At 36.9% G+C, this 18,393-nt stretch overlaps 1 protein-coding gene across 4 annotated transcripts in view; it reads right to left on the bottom strand.

The window, feature by feature from the left end:
* Positions 1-18,393, bottom strand: part of taok3a (TAO kinase 3a) — a 61,696-nt gene that overhangs the window by 32,696 nt on the left and 10,607 nt on the right. For 3 of the 4 annotated variants that reach the window (XM_005743052.2, XM_005743053.1, XM_005743054.2), the window contains exon 2: positions 4,881-4,994. The gene's annotated coding sequence lies outside the window, so the exon portion shown is untranslated. Of the gene's footprint in view, positions 1-4,165; positions 4,212-4,880; positions 4,995-18,393 lie in introns of those variants that run through there. The other variant, XM_005743055.2, reaches the window with a different exon arrangement.

The raw sequence follows: 18,393 nt of genomic DNA, 5'->3' as shown, positions 1-18,393 counted from the left end.
AAAAAAAAGTCCAACAGAGTAAGTGGGCTTTACCCAAACTCTGAAAGCTGATCTAAGCCACAAAGATAGAACAATCTCCTGACTGTTTCCAAGAGACAAAAATGAAGCAAATGAACACCTAATTCATGTGATCACTCCAGAGACTGAACACCTTCTCTCGTTCTTTTCCATTCTTCCTCCTCCAGTCTCCCGAAATGTGTGAAGTGATGCAATGTGGCAACAACAGGTTGTAACTCAGGGGGCTTCGTAAACCTGTTACTAGCCCAGCAAAGCCCAGTGTTTGGACAGTTTGCTCTGTGTGTGTGTGTGTGTGTGTGTGTGTGTGTGTGTGTGTGTGTGTGTGTGTGTGTGTGTGTGTGTGTGTGTGTGTGTGTTAAGGATCTATGAATGGCATTGTTCTGAGAGAGCTGCTTAGGCAAATGGCTTAGACAGATTAAATGCTTGTGTGTGTAAATTTTTTACAACATACTCAGAGCCACATTTTCAAATAATGACACTATACATATGCGTAGGTGTGAATCTTTTTGCATGTGCAGAAATAATGTACACCTAGTGTGTAAATGGGATGTGTGTGAGGTGCAGGTGGGTAATTAGGCTACCGGATTTGCTATATACAATAAACTATACATCATAAATACAAATTATGTGCAAAAGAGATTATGTGATTTATGCTAATCTGACTAGTACTTACACAAACACAGCTTCACTGGAGAATTTAATATGTTTTGAAGAGCAATTAGAAGGATTTTCCACTAAAATTCTTGATAGTGAGTTCATACATGAATTGGCAGTGTTTGGTCCCAAAAAATTCAAAACATACCGTTTCCAGGTAGGGGTTAACATTGACAAGCTTTTATCGGGTATTACCAGTAAAAAATCCTGTCATGATATTTACAAATGTAATGTATTATCTTTCTAGTGCACATATTTGTTAAAAAAAAAAAAAGTTTAAAACAACAACAGTGCTTGTATCTTGATACACTACACCAACAACACATTTATTCTAATGTCAGTAAACACAATCAAAGAATATTTATGGGACATATATAACATAACATTAGGCATATACAAGAAACATACATGCATAACAAAGCATATCCATAATACCCTTAGGCCCCCTCTTAGCATTGCTATCACTAATTGATGTGCCAACGTGTTCTTAAGGACCACTCAAGCTGACAGATATGGCTCTATACCATCTGCGGCACTGCAAGTATTTAAATGGGACACCGCAATGTAAATAAGCTATATATCATAAAATGGTTCAGAAAGCCAATCATACCAATACTGTTCAAATTGAACATTTAGAAAGGTTTTCAATACAGGATTTGTATTCATTATTTTTTTAAATGATTATATTCTTTTAAACAATACCTGAATAATAGACTGTGCAAGGGCATAAGAATTAACTGGGCTACCACATAGACAGATAAGAGAGAAAAGAGGAAACAGAATTGTTTTGTATAATTGATATTATTGATAAATGAAAACAGACGACAGCTTCACAGAAATATTGAGTGTCTTCTGTGCAAAAGGTGAGTAAACTAATTCTGAAACCCACTGTATTGTACAGGAGTTATTAAAAAGGTTTAAGACCGTATCAATAATAATCAATTAATGACAGTATCAATAATTGCCTGAAAAAGACAAGCTTGGAGAAAGAAGAACATTTTCTTTGCATGCAGTCATTTACAGTAGGTTCATGTCTATCTAAAGTCATGTGTGCACAAATGAAGTACATGCTTCTGAGGTTGTTTGTGTACATTTACATCACAAATGCAGGTATGCACTAATGTATGTATGTTTATGTTTACACATGGATAAACAGGGTACTGTACACAAGCATGTAGCTGCACCAATACATCAATGAGAGCACACAATTGCCCATATGTTTCTGTATAGCCAGGGGGGTTTAGCAGCTTACTGGCCCTCCTCCCAGCTTTAGACAGGAACGGGAATTAGACAGACTGTGGGAATTCTTACTGGGATTCAAATCACCAGCTCTAATCAGAAACGGGGCGAAAAAAAAGAAGCAGAAAATCCACCAAACTGTACACTGAGGCTAGTCCTATGGTGGGTATGTGTGTGAGAGTGCAAGAATAAGAATTACGTAATAATCCAGTTCTCTCAACTCCTATCATGACATTATAGAAAGCGGGCTTAGAGCCTTAGTAGTGTGTATTAGTGTAGTAGTGTGCGCAGATAGAGCCTCACATCTCACTGGAGTAGGAGAAGGTCCTTGGAGGATACGGCATTTGTGTGTGTGACATGTGCATGTATGTGTGTGTGTTATGCCTCTGCATGGCATAAAATGGGTCAACCTTGTTATTGTATGAATAATATAAAAGCCTACTTAAATGCACAATCCAAGGTTGTATAGTGATGACAACAAGCCAAATTAAAGCTACAGATGTGATAACACTCTTTCTTATTGTGGAAAGTCTGTGAAGTGTATGTTCTGAATCAACACATTTCATTTATTAAGGATAGACTACATATATTTGGCACAACCTCAATAGTATAATAGCTTAATTTGAATGGTAATTCTCCAGACTGCTGCCTGGCCACTGAGTTCAGGCAGATGTAGTGAACTGATGACTCTAAAGCACTCACAGGCAGTGGTGGAGTCCCCACTGAAGCACAAGCCTGAGGGTCATTTTGACCTGTCCTGAGGTTGAGCAATGATATTAAAATCAGGAACAAGTAGATAAAACTCCAAATGCAAGCATCAAGCAAACTGCCACCATCAACTATTAAGAGCATTATCTTTCTGCAATTTTGTAGACTCCACAAAGATGCACACATGCAACCTGCACCCTTCTTTCATCAAAGGAAGCAAAGTCTACCTGCTTCTGTATGCATAATATTAGACAAATCACCCACCATTACATAACATCAATTAATAAAGGATTGGTGGAGAGAGCAATAATAAAAAGGATAGATAATGTATTTGAAGAAATAGGTGTCAGGACTGTCAAAAACAGGTATATCAGTATTTTGCACATGTCTCAACTCTGTATATTTTTATATATTTTATTTATTGTTTACTCTATTTAATTTGTAAAATATGTGTACACACACACACACACGTAGAAAAATATTTAGTATACACATCCAGAAATGCATATACTATTATATATTGTACATATATTTATTAGTTTCAGATGTAGCGATTCTTGTATTTTGCTTGTTTACATTATTGTATTTTGCACAACTCTGTTGCTTGTGAAGCTCGCACACAAAAATTTCACTCACGTGTACTGTACCAATGTACCTGCACATGTGATGTGACAATAAAAGTGATTTGATTTGATTTGATTATTGGAGCTTTCAGTTTAAGCTCAAGGGTTATTTTTTTGTTTGTTTTTAAGGACAGATTTTGCAGTTTGTAGCTCTTATCTGTGTACTACAAATAACCCATCAAATTAAATTTATTATGGGCATGATATTCAGTCAAACAGAATCTAATATTCTGACACATGGGGTTATCATGCAAGATTAGCAGTCTGTTGGTTTGGTGAACAGAGTGGCCTGGAATGGAGTGAAATTCGAGGCCTAAATTATTGTTGCAGTCTGTCTCTGTTCACAGTTAATTCATCTTCTTTCAAATGGTAGCCACACTCACGAGGACGTATGCAGGAAGCATGAAGAGTTAGGCATATTATATAAAATAAACACAAAAAACCCTTTCATTTCTTTGACAGATAGATTTCCATTCTCATATGAAGCCATGACACAAAGCTGCTAAGGGCATCAACATTTAATCAGGTGGCAGAATCACTTCAGGCTATGTGAGCCCCTGTTTTCCTATGAAGAAAGTGAAGACATGAAACATTTGCAGCTAAAGTCAAAAGTTCACTCCGTTTCATCCTCGACACCTTGCCAGTTACATTTTTAAGCAGTATTTGTGACCTGTCTTATGGACCTGATTGTGAAGCAGCTCTCTAAAGTGTGAACTTAACAGATTCTTTGCCCTTGAGCTCACAAGACTGACAGTGAGGGGAAGTCGAGACATTTCAAATAAGTCTTTATCCTTGCCTAGAGAGGCGTTCTGTAACCAAAATCATTCCTCTCTACCACACCCAATCCCCACAAGCTTTTTTCCTCCCCAATCAGGGTGTGACTCAGCAGCAAGTTTTGCCTACGGAACAGAATGTACACTCACTCACACACGCGCGCTTTCCTTTTCACCGATTCCAATGATGGCTGTGGGCTCTCTGTGTAAAGATGACAAGTTGGCAGAAGGATTTACATTTTTGCCTAATTCATAAAAGACTGCAAACCACAGACAAACCTCAAGTTCTTCAATCGCTACAGCTTAGTGGTGCCCGAGCAAAATTACTTTCTATGGAAAACTGAAAACAACTGTGGTATAACAAAGTAAACCAAACAAAAATGTTCCTTTTAATGCAACCCTTGTCCACCAAATTCAACTGCAGTACTTAATCAGAGTCACTTCAAAAACACAATCACCATGACTATAGAAAAAAAGAACAGTGATGTAGCTGTGACATAACATGAACTTTCATTTTAATTTAAACTGCTGTTAACTTCAAAACTGGTCCAGGCAAGAAAGTTTTTTTCATGTCACAACCTGAGGAAAAATTCTTGCAAATCAGTGTGAAAGAGAGGTGATTGGCTGTTAAGTACATCAGAGAGCCAGCAGGGCAGAAGCTTTCAATATTGACCCAGTTTGCATTTGGCTGATCCCTGTGTCGTCTGTCTTAACTGTAACATGAAGGGGATTTCTGACACACAAATGAATTCATTGTATTAAAAATAAAATAAAACAAAAAATAAAAAACTGCTCATAGACAGATTGTCATAATATGCAAAAACAATACATCAAACAGCCTCAGAGAGTCAAATACATAACCTACCTGTAGAAATGTGTTGAGGGGTATGTAGGACTAGCCTGTCTTCCCTCTCTCTTCTCGGTTTAAATCCAGTGTTGCATTTTTTCCGATGCCCTCATGACTGGTGGAATACTGCTCCTGGGGTTTAAAAAAAAGAAAATAAATAAATAAATAAAATTTTGGGTGGGATATTTTAGACACTATGATTATCAATTTGATCTCGTATCATTAGCTTCACTCTGAAAGTGCCTACTTTGTCAACCATTTAGTATTTTTTCCCCATTTCACAACATTTTACAGTCTCAACAAGCATCTGAACTACATTTTATATCATCTTCCTTACTCTAGAGTACCAAAGGGTTGTTCATTGGCTCATAAAACAAGAAAGGAGGAAAGTAATATTTACCAGTAAGAACCATAAGGAATTCTTTACAGCCATAGGTGTAGTGCTCACAGAGTGTACGGTAACAAAGGTCACTAAATCATCACAGAGCGTAAATAATCAAAAGTGTCATGTAAAAATTTAATTTCGATTGATTGATTCATCAGGTCAACAGCATATATATGAGATACACTAAATTATAACTGTAACCATGCCATAGGTGGACTCTGGAACTGAAACAAATAGCATGACACATCTGATAACAGCAGATGGTGAAATGACTCAACAGCCAATGAAAATCTTTGTAGTGATAGATACTTATTATGTTCTCAGTTTCGGGAAAGATGGCAATGTAATTTCCATAACAAAAACAGAAAATTTAGCGGAAATGTAATCTGTGTACATTTTCTCAAAAAAGGCGGGCTTGAGATGTTTTTTGCCTTAAAATGCTCATTGGTATAACTTTATTCAGTGCAGCAGTAAAAATACAGGCACCATCTTCATGGATCCACAGTCTACCTTTATGCAGAACGACAGATACAAAAACCATGTTCATGCTGAGTGATTTTCTACACCCACTTGGCCATTTTCACAGGGAGCTCGAGGTCTATGCCAGACTACAGTCAGCTGACAACATCTCAGGCTAGATATCAGAGCATTTTATATGAAGAAGTGCTTCCTATTTTGCAGACAAATGCATCTTCTTTCAAATACATGAGTTCAAGGACACTACATACAGTGCTTATGGACACAAGCTTTTGCAAGCACACCCACAAGCAAGCATAATATTTTGTTTTCATCCACGTACACACACAGTATTACACATATAGTCGATTCACACATACACATCAAATCTGAGAGAGTTGTTCTGACAGCAGAGCGCTGTCAGCTACTGGCCTTTATTTCGTTCTGACAAGCAGGTGGAACAGCATCAACTACCAGTGAATCCAACCTCATCCACAACTACATAATCGTTTTGAGACGGGCACACAATAAAAATCAATTGTTGTCTCGGACAATCAAGATTTACAGTAGATCTGTTATTTAGGACACAAATGACACTGTGACCTTTTTGTTTGAGCAACCGAATTCCTGTGTCTAATCAAACTGGAATGAGTCCTTTCCTCATCTCCTCCGCCTCCCACATTACAGCCATTTTTACCCTTCTCTCTCTCTCTCTGTCTTATTGGTTAACCCCCACTACTTCCTCCTTTCTCTTTTTGATGGTGCCGAGTGGCAGATTGGACGCTCAAAGGAACCACATTCAATAATAAAACAGGGAGAGGGGATTCAGAGATGAGAGAAGAGAGATAAAAATGTATTGTGCCCCTTCTGAGTGTCCCTGAATGATTTATAACACAACTGACGCTTGCATGAGCCTCTGGGAAAGTTGTGGCTGCACTTCTCCTCCTCCTCGCTTACTCCACCCTGCCTGGCATTTATGACCAAGCAACAATGAAAAGAAAAATATGTACAGTCTATGTAGTGGGAATAAGTATAACAGTACAGGTTTATTTGCATCTTTTATTTGAGTCTTCGAGTTCTTGACGAGGTCAGTTTTATTTGATGGACTGATAAGAACATAAAGGCAGCATTGTGAGTGTTTTAAAGAGGTTTCGATTGTCTTCACTTTGAAATAAAATAATACATTTTATACTGATGTACTGTACTGTGTGAGCTATATAAGGGCTTTTAAAATACACTACTTTGAAATGAGTCAAAATCTTGTTCAGTTAATTATGTGACATGGCTGTACAAATTGTAATAATTTCATTGAAACAATCTTTTATCAAATTGGATTGCTGATTAATTATCTGTTAACTGAGCAATTAGTTAATGGATTAAGGGTTAGAGGTATAAACACAGAAAATGCATGCAGACTGTAAAGATACTTCATTTGAATAAAAAAAAAACATGAATATTTTATGTACAGTACAAAAATGAAGAATAAATCAGCAGAATGAGTTACAATAGATAAACCCTGTTGTCACAAGCGAACATAATCGAGTCTTAAGGCAATTTTGTAAATACTGGTCCTTTACACATTTTATGTGAATGAAACAGAAAAGAGGTCATATTAAATTTAAAAAAAATGAAAGTTAAACTGGAATGTCTCCTGGCCTGGTGGCTGAGAAGCATACTGCTGCAATGCTAACCAAATGTTTCAGAGCATTCAGTGGATGTGCATACATGTGAGTCGTGGTGTTGGAGGAAAAGAGAAGGTTATAAAGGTTAGCAGGCCAGCTGCAGCATGACATGATGAAATGTGCTTTAACAAAGAAAAAACAAAACAAAAAAACAACAAAAAAAAAAACAACAGAAAAATGGCTGAGACTAAGGCACAGAGCATGTGGTAATCACTTAAACAGTAAAGTTAAAAAAAAAAAGGGTTAGGGATATTGTAGGTTTGTAGAAGATAAGTTAAAGAGTGTGACAGCCCATGTGAAAAGTTTCTGATTTTAAGGCTCTTAACTAGTCCATGCTCACCTGTACAAACATAAATGAGTGAAATACTAATCAAATTACTTCTTATTCCAAGTTCAGAAGAATTAAGGTAACGTATGCTCTGGAAAACATGCATAACACCATCTCTGACATTCTATGTTAACATTCTTTCATAAACTTCATTAGTGTATTGCCTAGAAATCAAAATCCTGAAATCCATCTCTTACTTTCTGTTCCTCCTGTTATGACACACTGTGATATGAATCAGAAATCTTGAGTCACATGTTGTCAATTTCCAAGACACAACTTGGCCAACAAAAACTGCTTCAACCGCCTAACATTGCATTTCTTATTTTTGGTTGAAAAAAATAAAAAATAAAACAAAAAAAGAAAAACTGCTTTCAAGGGGATTGGCCAAACAATTCATCAAGTGAGATGTCAGGGTGTCAAACATGGACTTTGTCCAACTTTAATCCCCTTTTAGTTTCAGTTTTTAGATGTAAAAACAAAATGTCACAAAACTGATTGTAGACGTTATAAACAATGACATCACTTCCTTCATGAAAACCTGGGGAATTTTGTGCAATCTAAGAACTGAAAGCACGAGAAATGGTGTCAGTAGCCAACTTTTGAATTATGTGCATAATTGGAGCACTAAAAACCAGTTAGGCTAGTTTAATAGTTCATCCTTCTTTTTTGAGTGTTGATTTTCCTAAATTTAAATGAATGACACTAATACTCAGAGTTTACAAATGTAATCAATGACTCCCAGTGTGGCTGAGGATGACTGAGGTGGGTTTTTGATGAGTCATTTTGGAGTTGTGCTTAAAATCATGTCCCATAGTGACACACCGCTTTATTTAAAGCCGAGGCAACCAAAATGCGAGGCTATTTCAACAACACGAAAAATTCTTCCCGGATGAAAATAAACTAATCCAGTGAGATAGAAAGAAACTAAACATTATGTTCTGATTATTCTGCCAGGGTGGCATGGTGTGGATTTTTATAGCAGTGACTCATTTTCACACAGTGAAGAATACACACATACACATACATAGTTTATGCTGTAAAGCAGGATTTGGAGACTTCAGGGCAGCTCTCATCTCAAGAGCTTAGTGGCACTACTGAGACATGCATGCATACAAACGCACACACGCACACAAGACTGTTACCTTCTCAGATTAGTTTTAAGCCTAATGCCAACATAAATGTAGGCGTTGGTGGATTGAGGGACAAATACTAGACAAATAAGTGGCCCATCCACCGACCTAAACCCTGGGCCAATTCTTACTCATTAGTTTATTTGAAGTGATTCGCTCTTGTTGCCTTAAAGCAACAACAGCTCAGAACCTTACAGTGGGTACTTTATTTGTGCTTTAGATGACTTATGATGAACTCTGCACAGATTACTTTGATGGACCTCTACATTTCTATCTCGCTTAAGCACCGTGGGGATGAAGTACAGATTAGAGATGAGCTAGTGTGCCTACGATCGTGACTTAAACTAATGCAGAGACAACAAATGTAATCGGCAGCTTTATCAGCAGAATGGGGGGGGGGGGGGTTTGTTTGTTTTTGGGGGGTTTCCATTGTGTGAATGGAAAAAAAAATGTGGAAGACTTTTGGTCAGTAATCACATCCTTAAAGAAAAAAGGGAAAAAACTAAGTCCCCACTCTATAAAAAACTATGTCTGGATTGCCATAACTTTCACAGGAAGCATTTTAAAAATCATGCATAGAGCTAGAAAAGGCTCCGTGGCATTTGTCAGCTCTAGGTAAGATTGTCTGTTTACTACTGTGTGAGGGGGAGGGGAAAAAAAAGAAGAAGTGTTGTTATGCTTCCTACCACTGATTACCCTGAAAATTCACATAATGTAAAATAAGGATGCAAGGATAGGGGAAAAAACATCTGCAGAAGTCTTGATTTGGCTGGCCAAAAACCCTCACAAAAAAACCCCAACAAAAAACAAAGGATTCATGTTCCCTGTAACACAAACACTAAATAAGAATGGTGTTAACAGAAGCGCAAGATGAAAACATTTTTAAAGTATACTCCAAATAATATCAGCTGGATGTTCCACAACACTTGTGGATGATATTCTGCAGTCACATGATTTAAACTATTTAGAGGGGGGCAAAAAGGCACCGCTCAACAACACAACTGTATTCCAGCTGTGAAACAGTGGAGGCCAATATCATGGCTTGCTACCCCAGGGCCTGGATGCTTTGCAATAACTGAAGAAACTTTTAATTCAAATCTGAATCAAGAAATTTTACAAAAAAAAATGTCAGGGGAGTAGTCCATGACCCTAAAACGTCAGAGAGGGTGAGTGATGCAAGACAATTACCCAAAACTCAAAAGCAAATGAACAACACGATGATTTAAAGAAAAATAGAGCACAAGAGAGACAAATGTCTTGTTTACCAATGGCCGCTGTGCCATGACCTGAAGAGAGCTTGTCAATCAAGTCATCCAATAAATAAGCCAAACCCATATTTTACAAAGATGATTTCTCATCAAAACAGCTTGGGTTCACTATATTTTGTTAGTAATCAATGCCAAAAACTGGTTATTCCAAATGGTAAAGGATTCAAAAACGTTTGTTCTTGCAAATACACTGCCAGAATACATAACAAAAACAGGTTTAAGAACCAGCATTTAGACAGAAGATAATGTCACTGGGTCACTAATGGTGGTGTATAAAGTGTGCAATACTGTGTCTCCAGACAGCTTTTTTGATCATTCAAGACAGAAAACTTTGAATAAATCTCTAATTGTAAAATAATGCCACCCAAATGTTCCCGGTCACTACTGTCATTAACACATGTTGATAATCTTAAATTCTTTCAGCCTTTAAAAGATATTCACTGTTAAAATGCATTTTCAAAACAGCCATGAAAGTCCCTGAAAGACAATGCTTCAAAGCGTCACTCTGTGCTGTACTCTTATTGAAGTGAAATTGAAGGCTGATACCCATATCTTCCAAAAGGTCAAAGCGCAAGTATGTGTAAATTGTGTGTGACGTGGGTCCAGTGTTTTGAGTGAGTCTAGTGTATAAGAGATAATTTTATCAGCACATTGCTGCAGCTACTGTGAAGTACATCCCGAAAGGGGTGATTAAGTTACTGTAATCAACCATAAAGTGCCAAGACATGCCAATTCACTGTAACCAAAATAAGGTCCTGGTTCATCCAATATTACCATAGTGTTACCCAGTCCCTCTATTTAAGCAGAATTGGTCAGAACAGAACCTAAGACTTTAGTTATCTACTAGCAACGAATGCTATGAAATTTATTCCATTGCTTCATTTATGTTTATGCTCTTACACAATACTGAAGTTGAAATCCTGCCTCTGAAAGAGGCATATTGTACTTTATATAAGCCTGCAATTATTGCAATTTCAATAATTTTAAAAATTCGGATTCAGGGGCACCTCCAGCAACAATGGCCCTAATGTTACTCGCAATGTCTATTACAGTAGAACGGCTCTCAATAGTCCCAAGTTACACAATGCACACTTGTGACAAAGCAGAGGAGGACGGCCCTTTTGTGTCTTACAGCTTTGTAGGTCAATGGCAATTTTAATCTCCACATTGATGTAGAAAAGCCATTTTCAATTATGTAGACCTACAGAGTGTTATGTAATGAGAATGGAACAAGCACAACCAAGACACATAAAAGCCTTCACACATGAGAATGATTTGGAGGCCTATTATATCTTTGGCTTTGGGCCTCTTAGACTTGAGAGGCCTAAAAACTTAATCGAATCTAAGACGTGAAGAGAGTAGTGATGAAAATGTATTGAAAATTTCAATAAACAAACAGTTAATTCATTTCTAAAGTAACTGAATGAAAAATAAAAAGATTTTCAGATAGAAACATTTTGCATTTAATTCCATGTAAATTTAAATCTTAAATTAAAAAAAGGTTTAATTTCTGTTTGACAATGTGTATTGGAATAAAAAAATAAATGCAAGACAAAAAGAGTTCTGTGAAGATAGAAATGTTGGTTTGCTAAAAATAAAGTCATTACTTCTGATTGTTTGCACTGGAAAAACTGCTTCTATCCATCTCGGCACAGTGAAAGATAAAGCCAGCAAAATCAAATCACACAGATAATCTAACATAAGTCTCAGCATATACAAGGATCATCTTTGAAATGTTCTTTCCAAGACCTAAAAGTTCAGAGGAGATTATTCTGAGTTGCTTTGAAACATTTTTCCATCCAAGAAGCTACAAAAGTATTTTATCCTAATTTGGAGTCTTGTAAAGCAAATTCACAGTACCCAAGCCTCTCTATACGAGTGATTTTCATTTGTACTGAGGTAATGAAGTAGCCGACCTGTGTGGTATCTAAAACATCCCCCAATTAATGCATCACCAGCATACCTTGTGCGTTGGACACATGTGCACTTGTCTGAAAATGGTAATGAAAGCTAGGCATACTCACACATATGCAGGCACACAAACATACGCACAGCACTGGTCACACTCATTCTGCTGCACAAAGACCATCCTTCATTCACTGTGAAAGCTTTTTCAGAGAAATCCCATGAATACAGAGGGGTCGGTCTGTGTGTCTGTCCCTCTAGAGCAAAGCCTGGAGTTTTCTCATTAAAGCCATTCATCCTCTCTGGCAACTATCTGTGCTAGTGCCTTTTCAGCTGAACATTTTCTTCCAACCCTGTCAATAGTGTGTGTGGTCTACTGTCTTGTTTTTTTCCCCCCAAACTCACAGTCTCTCTCACACACTGTCTTTTTCCAAACCCCTCCTCCCTAAATAAATACAAACACAGACACACACAGACACACACACACACACACACACTGAAACAAGTAAACACACTAAGAGCAGTGTCACAGAGCCCCATCACCAGGCTGCTAAATTATTCAACAGTCCCTCACAGCCAATTTTGCACATAAGAGAAAGTAAAAGGTGAAGAGCAGGAGGTTTATCTGTGGGCACGTCTGGCTGGGAGCTGTAGGATCAACAGGTTACAACCACACACACAACAAAGAAAGAAGTAGAGATGACGAGCAGGAGAAGAAAGCATTTAACTACAAAAGCTCAGTATTGAAGCTGTATTAATGAAAACAAGAACAGCAATTTAATGCATTTAATTGGCAATTTAAAATGTTGCCTCTCTCTCAGAAATATATGGAAGGTGGTGAGACCACCATTTTCATTGGAATAGGTTTTGTTCTGAACAGATTTCTGGTTTTAAATTTATTCAATCCTAACTGAACAATTCTAAAGTTTGCACCAAAAAAGTAAAGAACCACCCCAGCTGCTTTAAAAAAAATCCAAGCAAGAGTTAGAAGTTCTGTTTTTATTTTTAATTCCCAACAGAATAAAACATATTTCTAAATGTAAACTGCAGCACAGGATTTTCAGTTGTTTTTTTTATCTGACAGCTGCATTCACCACTGTTATCTTGATAGTTTTAAACGATAACTATGCCATACTGTGAAATATCTGCATAGATAATCTAGAGTTCAATAGTTAATTTTCCCCTTAATGAGGAAAAATATACACAGAAAATCTGATCTCAATACGGTAATAAAAACTTATTAAAGTATCAGAAAATATGTGTGAGAGCTCAGGTAGTATATGCACATTTCTACAAGTGGATAACATAACATTCAGAGGAATGGAAAATTAGGACCAAAATTTGTGACTGCTATGAGGGTAGGGTGACTGCTCCTATAATGCAATGGCCTTGTAAATATTTTACACCTAGACAGACATTCATTTCATAGTTGTGGTGCTTTTTGGCCAGTGTAGGCAACAGCAAATCAGTGTACTTGACTTCTTTATGGCACTTTTATGTTTGTCAGACATTCGGTTTGTCTGAGGATCCCACATCAAATATTTCCATGTAAATATTTTATCTACAAACTCTAAATCAGAACATCTGACAACTACTCACCTCACACTGGCTTTAAAAAAAAACTGAACAGGCAGGAAGCTATAGCACGTTTTGTTTGTTTGTTTGTTTTTTGCGAGAACAAATTGCATCTTCCTTTGCAACAGTTTAAGTAAAGGTTTCTATTTACAGTTCAAATAAACAAAACTGATATGAAAAAAGCAAAGGGATTAAAGAGGTTAAAGATGGGCTATTAAAAGAATCGAGAACAAAAAAAGAAGGACAGGGAAGCATGCAGTCAACAAGGCCAACAAAGCACGAGACAACAGAGTTATTGAACTTTGACATCAAACACAGACACACCTTTGTTCCACTTTAAGGTGGATGAAAACATAACAGGATTTTTATGACTCTTTTCTACACATACAGACAGTGCCAGAGAATGAAGACTGTGTTTTGATATTTATGTTTTTTGAAGTAAAAATCTTCAGCACTTTCAACTTTGTTGTAATTTAATATTGATTTTGGTGTTTAATAAAGTATAGGCTCTAAAATTTTAACTAATCTGTTTCTTTAACTGTTAAGATTCAGTATTAACACAGACATATGTCAAAATATAACCTTTTAGGAACTGGTATTACCATAACCAGTATAAAAATATTTTGAATCTTACCTAATCTCAGAAACAGTTAAGCTCCAGTGTGCTATTTTATGACCCTTACAGCTGCGTCATGGCAGCTTTCTGTTGTATATTTTATCTTCTATGACGTGCCTGCAATTAAAACATGTCTAAATGTGGGAGGTCCATGTTTATGTAATTCCTCTTCTCCTGGGCAATCATTTTGGTCAAACTCTATTTTTTGAAAACCCTCGTAGGCCCTGCACAGGATCAGTTCATTATTTTAAAAGCACGACTCCACCAGCGCCACCTCCTCTAAGCTGACTCACTGAACAAACACCAACATGCACATGTTGGATTTATGCAAATTATATCCAAAACATTCAATTAATCTGAAGCGGTTTGCAGGGTTTGCGCGCACCTTAGCAACAATGACTTACTCATGGTCCCCAGGAGAACGTGATGTTAATAAATAAATATAAATACAACCATAAAATAATACTTGAATTAGCCCCAGGGCTCACACTAACCTAGATATTCTCTTTTTAGTTTGGACAAAATTTGTACGCTGGCTTTGGGCTGTGTGTCAGTATGAGTATGTACAGTATGAGTCAGTAAAAGTACACTTTCCTGTATGTGAATACAGACAGAGGCAATATGTGCTAATAATGGGTCTTTTGATTAAAATGAGAGAAAGATTGATGGCAGATATTAAGAGAGGATAAAAGAGGTCTCTGTCTCTAGAGCTCATAATAATGTTTAGTCTTAGTGAAGTAACTGGTGAAATGAAAGTAATTGCATCCTTCTTCAGAAATGAAGAAGCCTCTTGGATGAGAGGTGAAACCATTTTTGCAAACCTAAAGTCCATTTGGCTTCTTTTGTAAAGCTCTTAAGACTAATTGCATCTTTATTTGATGGACTGTATTCATCTATGTTTTTACACAGCATTTTGTCTTGAGACCCCTTCAAACAAAACACATTTTAAAAATGTCTCCAAATTATGATTAATTCAAGAACTCTACGACTTGATAACTGTACCTTTGTGGTCTGAAGTCACAAGTGACTTAATTTATGGCCCAGAGTAATTAGAAAAATGTGCCTCTCAAAAGTATTTTTTTTTCCCTTTTTTAATTGGCACTTTCCAGACACCAAACAACACGGATCAAATTCCTTTAAAACACCATTGCCTTTTAGGGAAGTTTCAAAAACATCACAAGAGTGAAAGCACAGATGGTATTAAAATGACTGCATCACTTTAAAACTGAAATAAACAACTTTTCACTGATGGGATTAGTTACACCTGTGTTTTTCTTGCTGTGAAGTGTTAGGATGTCCAGGAACAGATAAACACACAACAGCTGTAGTCCAAAACAGTTTCTCCACAAAATTACCATTAGTAGATTGTTGATGAAGCCCTTTATCATTTGCAAATCCTTTCATTTTATCTTTTACTTATCTTTATCACTTTTATCTCTTTTAATATGCTTTGTCAGTTGTCTTATATAATTAACTTTACAATTATGTGAACTGAAAAGATTATTTGGTTTGCCTCAGAAGCATTTATATTTCTGTATGAAACTCCTGAGGGTGGAGAGCTGCATCGATCAACTGACAAAGTCCTCCAGCAGCTCTTGTAACTATAATGGGAGCAAAGGATAAAGTAAGGTGACATCATTACAAAGTGACAAAGTGTGGAGTGGGAGTGGTGCTTAAGGTGAACCAATGGCTCGGGCAAAACATTTGACTGCAACACGAGTCTTCTTTCAATCCTGGCAATAATTGTTCAAGTTCAAAGCATGTTTAAGTTCCATAACAGTACCCACATGTCACCATGACCATAAAGGTCAAGGCACAGACAGATGATCGCATCCTGCTGGGGGCATCAGATCAGAAAACAGTTCACTATGTAGCCCAAAAAGGCATGGACTAACAATGGCTTGGTAAGAAGAAAGGGATGGGAATTCATACAAAAGAAAACAAAAACAAATAACACTTATGTCAGCCTACTTGTTGCAAGAGATGTGGATTCCTGGTTAATAAGATTTATGATTTAAGTTCTTTTTCCTTTACTGAGCCATATTTGATTCATGTTGTTAGACAGTTTACAAACAGCAGAAGTCAAAACTCTGTCATAGGTCTTAAATCAAGAATGCTATCCTTTCATTGTTTTGTTTTGTTTAATGGATTTCTGTATCCTGAAATGATCTTCCACTCAATTACATATCAAGATACCAGCATTTTGCAAAACATTTTGCTTCATCTTCAAATTTGTTATGACCTGCTCAGGTGATAGTCCAGCTAGCTAATGGGCCTGCACTATAGATATTAATGACAGGGTTGGGTGACTGAGGCCAGTCAAACAGAGCAACAAGGTGTAACCTGCAATCATCATCCCACAGACAAGCCTAATTTAATCCGTAAAACTCAATTGTGTGTCACCAAGTTTAGAGTATTTGTCAGACTCTGTCTACAGACTGTCAGGTGATGACACCTACTTCCAACTAACAAGCACAATCAGAGCTCTCTAACCCCAGCAAATTACCTTTTAAAATTATTAAGGTATTAGTGTCTTTGCATCTTTTACAGTTTTACAATGGAAAAAAACCATCTACGGCCATATTAATAGCTATAATTACCTGGTTGGAATATTCTAAATCTTAATATTGCAAACATTAAATTTTCTACAGTAAAACAGAAGCTACAACATTTTTAGCAGCTTCTAAATAAGCCATCAAAACTTTTACATCATTTATGTTTTGAAATTTAAACACTAAATTGATTTATAGATTTTCACAGGCAAATGTATAATGTGGTAAGTGAGGGTAAGCATAATTTAAGAAAAAAAATCCTTCCACATGGGCAACCTGTAATTTCTATGGTTTTGATTCACCTAAGACAGGTCCAAGCAAAAAGCCCGAAGACAACCATAAAAAAGGGTATGGAATGATTGCATGCTATGCCAAGGATGATGGCATTTGGTTTTGAACTACACTGAATCAAAATTTTAACTGGTTCTTCTTCTGCACATGCTCCATTCCTCTCCCTAGTTTCAATAAAAATTGTTTTTATTGTAATCTTTTAATGTATTCTTGCTCATACAAATAGATTGACAAACACATAACTGTATACATATATCTGCCCTGTATCTCACCTTGAAACAAAAAAAAAGCATGTATTTCAGACGATTTCCACTTCACTAGGCCTCTACTGCTTTTGAATGCTTTAACAAAAGTGGCATAACCAAAAAACTACAGTCACATGAGCAGAGCAAATTATTCTTTCAGAGTATAGTATGATGGACATTTACTGTAATGATGTCATGACTAAATATATACCCATAGTTTGCCTACGATAATGGGTGGGTGAAAGGCAAATCATGGGGCCCAGCACATTGATATTTTTCCACCATGTTTTCACACCTAAAGAAATCAACTGAACCAAGACCCATAGGTTTCAATTTACACAAGTCGAAAATGATATTACAGTTACTGTGTGAAATGCTTAAAATGTTCATTTTAAAAGCCATTTCTGGTGCTAATGTAGTTTAGGTAAGAAAATAGGAAAGTAACAAATTTACTTTGAAGTAAAACCAGGGCCTTGTGTGTCTTTAAATCATTAGGGGGAAAATCCCTTTTTTTGTTTCCCAAAAAAGGGAAACCATTTGGGCTTAATTGCTTTTTGTTCAAGGGGTTTTCGGCTTTCGGTTCCCAGGTTTTACTGGCACTCTGTGACACACTGGACTGCTTTTGGTTGTAAACTGGTATAAACGTGTGTAACATCCACCGCCATTGGGCATATCTATGCAGGCTCAGCTGGGGCTGGATGACTAGATAGGCCATATCGACTAGGCAATAACCATGGGACTGTTTATGACACTATCAATTCTCAACTGTATTGATTTTCATTGTGGTTGAAAAAAAATATTCTTCCGTTCCACACATAAACACACACAAGAGCTGTGGATAGTTGCTCAGGTGGTAGAGTGGATTGTCCACTAATTATTTGATACCCAGCTCCTTTACATGCCAATGGGCAAGATACTGAACTCAAGATTGCTCCAAATAGCAAACCAGAACCTTTCTCTGTTGTCAGTAATGTGTTTCAGTGTTTCAATGAGCAGTCAATAAAGTACTTTCCAGCACTACTAAGGCTAAAATGAAATACATAATTTGCCTTCTGTTGAATACCCCCCCCCCCAATCAAGTTTTTCAGATGGGCTGTA

Source organism: Pundamilia nyererei, unplaced genomic scaffold (genome assembly GCF_000239375.1).
Source record: "Pundamilia nyererei isolate P.nyererei 1_Seehausen unplaced genomic scaffold, PunNye1.0 scaffold00127, whole genome shotgun sequence".
Classification (NCBI taxonomy): domain Eukaryota; kingdom Metazoa; phylum Chordata; class Actinopteri; order Cichliformes; family Cichlidae; genus Pundamilia; species Pundamilia nyererei.
The sequence above is the reverse complement of the archived record's forward strand: the minus strand, read 5'-3'. Positions and strand labels throughout refer to the sequence as shown.